The sequence below is a fragment of the Neomonachus schauinslandi genome, chromosome 8, assembly GCF_002201575.2.
Source record: "Neomonachus schauinslandi chromosome 8, ASM220157v2, whole genome shotgun sequence".
Lineage (NCBI taxonomy): Eukaryota > Metazoa > Chordata > Mammalia > Carnivora > Phocidae > Neomonachus > Neomonachus schauinslandi.
The window spans coordinates 104,019,568-104,029,504 of NC_058410.1; the positions used below are offsets into that span (position 1 = coordinate 104,019,568).

General features: G+C 43.0%; 1 protein-coding gene across 1 annotated transcript in view; it reads left to right on the plus strand.

Moving 5' to 3' along the window:
* Nucleotides 1-310: 310 nt before the first annotated feature.
* The window catches only part of RCAN2 (regulator of calcineurin 2), a 268,091-nt gene continuing 258,464 nt past the window's right edge, over nucleotides 311-9,937 (plus strand). Inside the window, exon 1 of the mRNA XM_021692084.1 lies at nucleotides 311-549. The gene's annotated coding sequence lies outside the window, so the exon portion shown is untranslated. The remainder of the gene's footprint in view (nucleotides 550-9,937) is intronic.

Consider the following 9,937-nt stretch of genomic DNA (forward strand, 5'->3'; position numbering starts at 1 on the left):
CATCTGCGCTAGGGGTCCAGATGGGCTTCTCCGCTTCCTGGGCACTCCGAGGGGAAAGCGGGGTGTGGCGGGGGGAGGCTGAGGGCAGGGTGGGAGCCCGGAGAGCGGAGCGGGTGCGGGCTCGGGAAGGGCGCCGGGTCAGGGGGGGGAGGGGAGGAGAGGAGGCCACACAGGGGCTTTCGGTTTCCTGGGGTCTGATTGGAGGTTGGCCCGATGAGTCGGAGCTGGGGGCGCGCCCATCTCCGCTGGCTCCTGCGAGAGCCGCCGGCTCGGCCCCTCCCCGGAGCCGCTTTGTCCCGGCTGACGGCGGCCGAGGTTGCGGGGAGGAGCGGGCGGGAGGCCGAGAGCCGGGGACACACGGACCTCGAGACCGGGAGGCGGGGCGCGCCGCGCACGGCCCCACGCCCAGGCCCGCGGGCACCGCGCCCGCCCCCACGCGCTCGCACCGGCGGGCAGGTGAGCAGACAGCGCCGCGCCCGCAGTCTCCGGCCCCGCGGACGCCCGAGCCGCCGCCTCAGCCTCTGCCGGCGCATCGCGGACGCCCAGCAGGTCGGTTATGTAACCGCGCTGGCCCGCTCGCCCCTGCGCCCTGTCCTGTCGGGGCTGCGCGCTGCGCCCCGGCCGTGCCGGAGGACGCGGCAGGGGGCGGGCGAGCGCGGCGGGGTTCTGGGGCCGGGCAGGGGGGAGGCAGCGGCGGAGGGGCGGAGGGTGGTCTGCTCCAGCTGTCAGCCCCCGCGGCCGCCTCGGGGGTGGGGATGGGGGACAGAGGTCTGCCTTGACCCCCCTCTAGAGGGCGCGGGTCTCAGAGAGCCCCTGCCCCATTCCTGGTGGCCCAAGAGTTCGCCTTTCCAGTAGCAGCAGGTGCATAAGTAGAACAGCGAGGATGACGCCTGTGGCCCCCGGGACTGAGGTCTGGAGAGAGGGAAAGGGCAGGTGGACTACACTCTGAGAAAAAAGGAAGAAAACGGAGAAACTCCTTTCCCGGTGCTTACAAAGAAGTGCCGGGGACGAGGAAGGTACTTTGAGGCGCAGCGGGCTGGGAATTGTCCTGCCTGGGATTAGCGGGCATGGGTCATCTAAAAATAACTTCAAGTTTGAAAAGTGAAATAGAAGGGAGTGCAGTGTGCCGAGTTTGTCTGCCTGTGGGATGCTTCGCTCTAGAAGTCACCAGAGGGAACAGGCAAATCCCGGCTGCCTGGCCTCACTGGTTTCCAGGGTGTCTCGGTTTGACTTTTAGTTAATGATTTATTCTCCAAGGCACTGTCTTTTTCTTATCCCAGAATGAATTATAGCGGAGTGCATGTTTCAAGTGTTCAATGGACATCTAATTTAGAGTTCGCTGCTCGAGCTTTTTTTTTTTTTTTTTTAGTAAAAACAAAAGTTTCTGGGCTCCCTTTAACATACAGTCCCACAAATGAAGGTGAAAAAAATGCTACAACGTTCCAGTCCATACTTCTTCCTTACTTCAGCTAGAATCCCACTTAACCTGGCACACAGAGGGTAGGCTTTAGAAAAAGTAGGACATTTTAAAAAATGCCACTCAACTTTCTCACATATTACATCAACATCAAAACACAGGGCAAATATATCACAAGTACAGGGCAACACTTGCTAACTGGCCCCCTCCATTCTGGGGAAACAGTGAAGTCAGAAAATCTCAGAAGCTGGAAAGGATCAAGAAGCAGGTCAGCATTGACTGTGGAACAAGGCAGGGGAGTGAGCATTTGGCTGCTTTTCAGTCTAGCCATTGATTTTCTTTAGCCTTAGTAATATTATCTTAAGTACAATCAGTCATTGCATTGAATTAGTCTACAATGTGAGTTGCACTTTGCTTTCAAATCCACTGCAAATCAAATCAGCATTTATTGAGCACATACTACCCGAGTCCAGTCCACAGAATTTTGTGAGGGGAAAAGTGTCCTCAAATAAAGCTACAGGATTGCAGGAGCTTTCAGAATGTCTGGTGTGTGCAGGCCCTGCAGAACCCAACTAAATCTGGGAGGATGTGGTGCTCTCTCTCCATTGATGAACATTTAAGAAGCCTAAGTGGGAACTTGAGAGATTTGCCATTTGCAAGTTCGTATCACACTCTTTTGAAAAGTACTTACATAATCGTTTGCAGTTAGTTATATATATTACAGAAATGAGCTTTAATTGAGATCAGCTTTGATAGTCACTGAGGTCTCATTTTTTTTTATTCCTTTTACTTTGGGTACCATCCACTTGGTTTATTCAGCAATTCTTTGTCATGCATGTACTGTGTGTAATGTAGGTCCTGTGACAGTGGATAAAAGAATGAGGCCCATGCCTTTCAGGAATCAATCTAGCAGAAAAGAAGGATAAGAAAATGAGTGGTAGTGATCAGTGTGGTGAATGGTTAGTGGAGATAGGAACAAGTTCATTGGAAGCCCAGAGAAGAAGGGTGGAGGGAATCTGAAAGAGCTTGCAGAAAAGTTCATGTTTGGACTACATTCCAGTAGACAATTGCAATTTTCTAGAGAAGGGGCTAGGTAGGTGTTCCACATGGGAGTAAAGTTTGTGTTGAAAGAACATCTGGGTGCTCTGAAGTGAGGGGGTGGCAGGAGAGTTGTGGGGGGATGTTTCAATGAGCCTGGGATGTGAATATACTCTGCTGAAGAGGAGAAATTATACAGCCTTTATGAGAGAAATGATTTGATCTAATTTGCATTTTGCACAAGTGACTTTGGAGGTGATAAGTAGGTGGTGTTGCAAAAGGGGAAGGAGCTGAGATTTTATTTTATTTTTTATTTTTTAATAGATTTTATTTATTTATTTGAGAGAGAGAGAATGAGAGAGAGCACATGAGAGGGGGGAGGGTCAGAGGGAGAAGCAGATTCCCTGCTGAGCAGGGAGCCCGATGCGGGACTAGATCCAAGGACTCCAGGATCATGACCTGAGCCGGAGGCAGTCGCTTAACCAACTGAGCCACCCAGGCACCCAGGAGCTGAGATTTTAGACCACTGGAGTGATCCAAGCAAAAATAAATAAATAGATAAAATTAGTTGTGCCTGAACCAGGTAGAATAGAGAAAGAGAAGAGAGATCCTCAGAGAGCCATTTCAGAGGGAAAATCAGAGGCACTAGGTCACCAAGTGGGTAAGTGTGTGTAAGGAGTTGATGTCTAGATGGATGGTCAGATTTTTAACTGAGTTAGGAATTAAGTGAGAAAGATTAGGTTTGAGAAAGATGGGGAATTTTAACTGAAATCGTTTCCTCTAAGATCAGGAACAAAACAAGGATGCTCATTCTTGCCACATAGTTCTGGAAGTCTTAAACACAGAGCAATTAGGCCAGAAAAATAAATAAATTGAAAGGCACCAAATAAGCAAGGAAGAAGTGAAACTGTCTATTTGCAGATGACATATATATATATATACATATATATATAAAACTCTGAAGACTCCACTAAAAAACTGTTAGAACTAATAAACAAATTCAGTAAAGTTGCAGAATATAAAATCAATATACAAAAATAAGTTGCATTTCTATACACTAATAATGAACTATCAGAAAGGGAAAGTAAAGAAACAATCCCATTTATAATTAAATCAACAAGAATAAAATACCTAGGAATAAATTTGTCCAAGGAGATGAAAGACTTGTACACTGAAAACTATGACATTGATGAAAGAAATTGAAGAAGACACAAATAAATGGAGAGATATTCCATGCTCATGGGTTGGAAGAATTACTATTGTTAGAATGTCCATACTACTCAAAGCAATCTACAGATTCAGTGCAATCCCTATTAAAATACCAATGCTTTTTCACAGAAATAGAACAAACAATCCTAAAATTTGTATGGAACCACAAAGACCCCAAATAGTCAAAACAATCTCAAGAAAGAAGAACAAGCAGGAGGCATCACACTTTCTGATTTTAAACTATGTTACAAAATTATGGTAACCAAAACAACATGGCATAAAAACAAATACATAAATCAGTGGAACAGAAAAGAGATCTCCAAAATAAACCCACAAATATATGGTTAATTATTTTATGACAAGGGAGCCAAGAATATACAATGAGGAAAGGATAGTTTCTTCAATAATGGTGTTGGGAAAACTGGACAGCCATATGCAAAAGAATAAAACTGGACCACTGTCTTATACCATACACAAAAATTAATTCAAAATGGATGAAAGTCTTGAATGTAAGATTTGAAGCCATGAAATTTCTATAAGAGAACATGGGGGGTAATGTCCTTTACATTGGTCTTGGCAATGATTTCTTGGATTTGTCAACAAAAGCAGTGAAAACAAAAGCAAAAATAAATGGGACTACATCAAACTAAAACTTCTTCAAAACAAAGAAAACCATTAACAAAATGAAAAGGCAACCCATGGAGTAGGATAAACTATTTGTAAATCATTTATCTGAAAAGGGTTAATATCCAAAGTATATAAAGAACACATATAACTCAATAGCAAAAAAAAACCCCTAAACAATCCAATTAAAAAATGGACAGAGGATCTGAATACACACATTTTTTTTTTTTTCAAAGAACACAGACACATGGCCAATAAGTACGTAGAGAAGTGCTCAACATGACTAACCATCAGGGAAGTGGAAATCAAAACCACAATGAGATATCACCTGACACCTATTAGAATGACTATTACCAAAACAAAACAAAAAACAAAACAAAAAAACAAGAGGTAAGTGTTAGCAGGTGTGTGGGAAAAAGGGAATCCCTGTGCACTGTTGGTGGGAATATAAATTGGTGTGGCCATTATGGAGAACAGCATGGAAGTTCCTAAATGAATTAAAAGTAGAACTATTACATGATCCAGCAACCCCACTTATGGAAATTTATCAGGAGGAAACAAAATCACTATCTTGAGAAAATATCTGCACCGCATCTTCACTGCAGCATTATTTACAATAGCCAAGAGATGGAAGCAACCCCAGTGTCCACAGATGAATGAATGGATATATATAGAATAGAATAGAATAGAATAGAATAGAATAGAATATTAATCAGCCATAAGAAGAAGAAAATCCTGTCATTTGCAACAACATGGATGGACCTTGAGGGCATTATACTAAATGAATAAGTCAGACAGAGAAAGATAAGTACTGCATGATCTCATTTATATGTGGAATTTAAAGAAACCAAGCTCATAGATACAGGGAAGAGATTTGTGATTGCCAGAGAGTGGGGGATGGGAGGTGGACAAAATCGGAGAAGGGGGTCAAAAGGTACAAACTTCCAGTTATAAATAAGCCCTGGGGATGTAATATATAGCATGGTGGTTATAGTTAATAATCCTGTACTGTATATTTGAAAGTTGCCTAGAGAGTAGATCTTAAAAGTTGTCATCATAAGGAAAAAAATGTGTAACTATGTGAGGTGCTGGATGTTTACTGAACTTATTGTGGCAGTCACTTTGCAATATATACAAACACCAAATCATTATGATATACACCTAAAATAAATATAATATTATATATTAATTATATATCAATAAAACTGAGGGAAAGGGGAAGTTAATGAGAAAGTAGGTTTGAGAAAGATGGGGATTTTGACTTTCAACATCAAATGAAAATGCTCCGTAGGCAATTTTATTTTCAAAGGTAATTTCTTTATTTCTGGTGCTAACCTTCTACTCATCTCACCTTCATTCCTGAGACTGTTAGGCCTGCCTTTAGAGAAGATGGAGATGAATTTGATAGCAGGAAGTTGTTTCTACCTACTTCCCCAAAGGTGAAAGTATGAGCTGTCAATTATCTGAACTAGACTAGTAGTAACAGTAAAAATAATTTTAATGATAATAATATAACATTCATTCATTGTTTATGCTGAGCACAAAGAAGTTAGAGCTCCATGAATTATCACATTTGACCCACACAATAACCGAATGAGGCAGACGCTATTGTTATTCTCATAATTGATAAGAAACCCAAGGCAAAGAGAGAGTACCTTATCTAGGCCACACAATAAGAGGCCTGACCAGCACTCTGAATCATCAGTGTGAATTAATACCATTGGAATAAGTCCTATGAGTCTGGAATGTGTTTTTTACCCTATGTTTGAATATTTGTGGCTAATGCTGTAAAAGAGAACAGCCCTGAGTCAGGAGGCCTGGCTCGCGTCTGGGCTCTACACCTGATTTGTTGTGTGACCTCTGCCAAATCACAGCCCTTCTTAGGCGTTAGTTGTTTTAAATCTGTACATTAATGGGAGAAGAGCTTGACTAGATGATCTCTAGAGTCTTGACATTTTGAAGTCCTGCCACCATGTCTCAAATTGTACATTAGAGCCACTGATTTAGGTTAAAATCATGCCTGCCTGGTAACTTTTAGTTTATTCTTATTTTAATTTTTTTTTGAGAGAGAGAGAGAGGGAGAGAGTGCGAGGGGGGAAGGGGTGGATGGAGAGGGAATCTTTTTTTTTTTTTTAAAGATTTTATTTATTTATTTGAGACAGAGAGAATGAGAGAGCACATGAGAGGGGGGAGGGTCAGAGGGAGAAGCAGACTCCCTGCCGAGCAGGGAGCCCGATGCGGGACTCGACCCCGGGACTCCAGGATCATGACCTGAGCTGAAGGCAGTCGCTCAACCAACTGAGCCACCCAGGCGCCCCTGGAGAGGGAATCTTAAGCACATTCCACACTCGGCGTAGACCCCATCAAGGGGCTCAATCTCACCACCCTGAGATCACGACCTGAGCTGAAATCCAGAGTCAGATGCCCAACTGACTAAGCCACCCAGGTGCCTGCTCACTTTTAGAACAGGAATACGACTACTACTGTTACCACTGCCTCTTCTTTTTCTTCTCCTTCTTAACAGTATAATGATTCAGTGGTTCTATACATTACTCAGTGCTCATGGATAAGTGTACTCTTAATCCCCTTTATCTATTTCACCCATCCCCCCACCCCCCCACCCCTCTGGCAACCATGTTTGTTCTCTATATTTAAGAGTCTGATTTTTGTCTTTTTATTTGTTTTGTTTTTTCTTAAATTCCACATAGGAGTGAAATCATATGGTATTTCTCTTTCTCTGACTGACATATTTCACTTAGCATAATACCCTTTAGATGCATCCATGTTGTTGCAAATGGCACGATCTCATTTTTTTTTTTTATGGCGGAGTAATACTCCATTGTATATATATACCACCTCTTCTTTATCATTTCATCTATGGATGGACACTTGGGCTGCTTCCCTATCTTGGCTATTGTCAGTAATGATGCAGTAAACATAGGGGTGCATATATCTTTTTGAATTAGTGTTTTTGTTTTCTTTGGGTAAATACCCAGTAGTGGAATTCCTGAATCATATGATTCTATTTTTAATGTTTTGAGGAACCTCCATACCAATTTCCACCAACAGTGCCGGGCACGGAGCCTGCTTGAGGCTCTCTCCCTTTCTCTTTGCCCCAACCCCGCTCGCACCCCCCCCCAAAATAAATAAATCAATCTTACAAAATTTAAAAAATGAAGAAGACTAACTCAAATGATGGCCTGTCCTTAACTGTGTGATGTGAACTAGTCTATAGTGCAGGTACTAACTAACACAGGGGTGTCTGATGTTGGGGGAGCCCAGTTCAGTGAGGGGAAACCTGAATGAGCACCTATGTGGAAGACCGTTCCATAGTCACTGATCAGTTTCTTTATCTTAGATGGGTCACTCAACTTCTATGGGACTTAGTTTCCTCATGTGCATGTTGCACGGCTGCAGTAAGGAGTGACAAAGATAACAAAGTAGGCACTGCATACCCGAGTGCCTCATTGGAGGGGCTCAGCCAGTGGGAGTCCTAACCCCTCATTCCCAGCAGAACAGACAAAAGGAGGTAGAGCGTTTCTTAAGAAAGCCTTCTTCTACTTCATAGTTTGGCTCAGGGCCACCCCTTAATGAGCATCATTTCTCTTAGAAAGTAGTAGATATTGAGAATATAAAAACACATGGCACATTAAAAACCTTCCAAGATGTGAATCTCAAAGTATCCATTAGTAGATATAAAGAAGGACTTGACCAGACTGGGCCAGGAGGAGGCTGACCAGGCTGTAGAAGCGGGTCCTGCTGGTGAAGGGGGTTGGAGAACAAGACTTACAGACAAGAGGTAACTGCCGGAGGGGTGTTTTAGTATAAACAGAGAAGGCTGAAAGTCATGGTAAAATCATACAAGGGAATGCTATGCAGATACTGAAAACAGTGTTCACAAAGATTGTCGACTTTACATGAAAAGTTATTTAAAACGTTTGGTGAAATGCACAGAATGCAAAATTTGGTATTTTACCAAAAAATAAAAAAAGCTGGTATTTGTTGAATGCTGCCCTTGTTCCAGACACTGTGCTCAGCACCCTGCATATGTTATCTCATTTAATCCTTACAACAACTCCACCATGCGGGTGTTATCATCACTATTTACAGATGGGCACACCCTGAGGATGGGGGGGGGGGGGCGTGGGAACAAGCCACTCAGAGCCCATTCTCTGAATCGCAGTTTCCTTAGCTGTACAAAATTAGGAAAAAAATACTTGATCTTCCCACCTTACAGAATCATGAGGATGAAATGCTGTGAGTCTGTGAATGTGCACTGAAAAATGCAAAGCCCTGCATGGATGCTAAGGATGATTGCCACGGTGGGGACCTCCCAAGAGATCAGTTATAGTTGGGCCTGGGGTAGTTGGGGAGGGAGGGCCACTGTGTATAAAATGCTTTTATAGAATGCATTACGAAACCTGTATTTCCTGGCCCTGTTTATTGGTTAGTTTGTTTGTGATGCCTGTTTTTTTCAAGGGTAACTTGTCTATACTAAGACTTGACCAGACTGGGCCAAGAGGAGGCTGACCAGGCTGTAGAAGCGGGTCCTGCTGGTGAAGGGGGTTGGAGAACAAGATTTACAGACAAGAGGTAACTGCCGGAGGGGTGTTTTAGTATAAACAGAGAAGGCTGAAAGTCATGGTAAAATCATACAAGGGAATGCTATGCAGATACTGAAAACAGTGTTCACAAAGATTGTCGACTTTACATGAAAAGTAAATTCTTCCATGTAAAGAAGCTTCAACGTTCCATAACACAAAGTTTTAGGCTCTCCTTTTGTCATATCATAAACAGGCCAAGATTACCATTAAAGAAATAGTATGCCTAGGGTTGGCAATCCTGGATCCCATTATTATGGGATTATTACTATGGCATCAAATAAATGTCGACAGAGTTTTCTTATTAACTTCCTACTCTGTTTGTGTGCATGTTGCCTTTGCCTTTAACATGTTCCCTGTCTTTGTGTTGTCAGCCGCCAGGTGTCACATGTTGTAAGTTAATTAATCGAGTTGAAGCTTTTTTTAAGAAGCAGCCTTGAACTCAACCAAAGCTGTTTTTCAAGTCTCTTAAAGTGTACCATCATGAATGGTACTTTCTGGAAGCTAGAGAAAAGTTTCCAAAAATAGCTCAAACTTCCTGAAGTTCAGAATGCCCACAGAAAAGATTTTCTATTATTGGTATGGGAAAGGGACTTATTTTCATATCTGATTTCCCTCTACACAACTCACTTTGACACGGGGATGAAACTTGGGTTTCCTACACTTTGGAATGTGTGCATAAGAAGATAGCGTAACAGTTAACAGTTGCTGTTGGAACAAAGAATTGTATGATTTGAGAGCTATATCCTAGTTTTTATTCCAGTTGCCTTAGCTCTTTGTGGGAATAGCTGCTTTGTTGTTACATGTACTTGAGATAGGCCTCCTACAAAATACTACAAGTTCTTTGAGGGCACGAGCCATGCCCTAATACTCCTCTTACGGTGATGGGGACAAAGTAGAAAAAGTGTGGACTTGGCATGAAAAGGCCTGCATTCTCATCCTGGCGCTGTCACTTCCCAGCTATGTAACCTTGAGCTTCTCATTGACCTAACAGTTATAGGAGCTGGTATTTGTTGAATGCTGCCCTTGTTCCAGACACTGTGCTCAG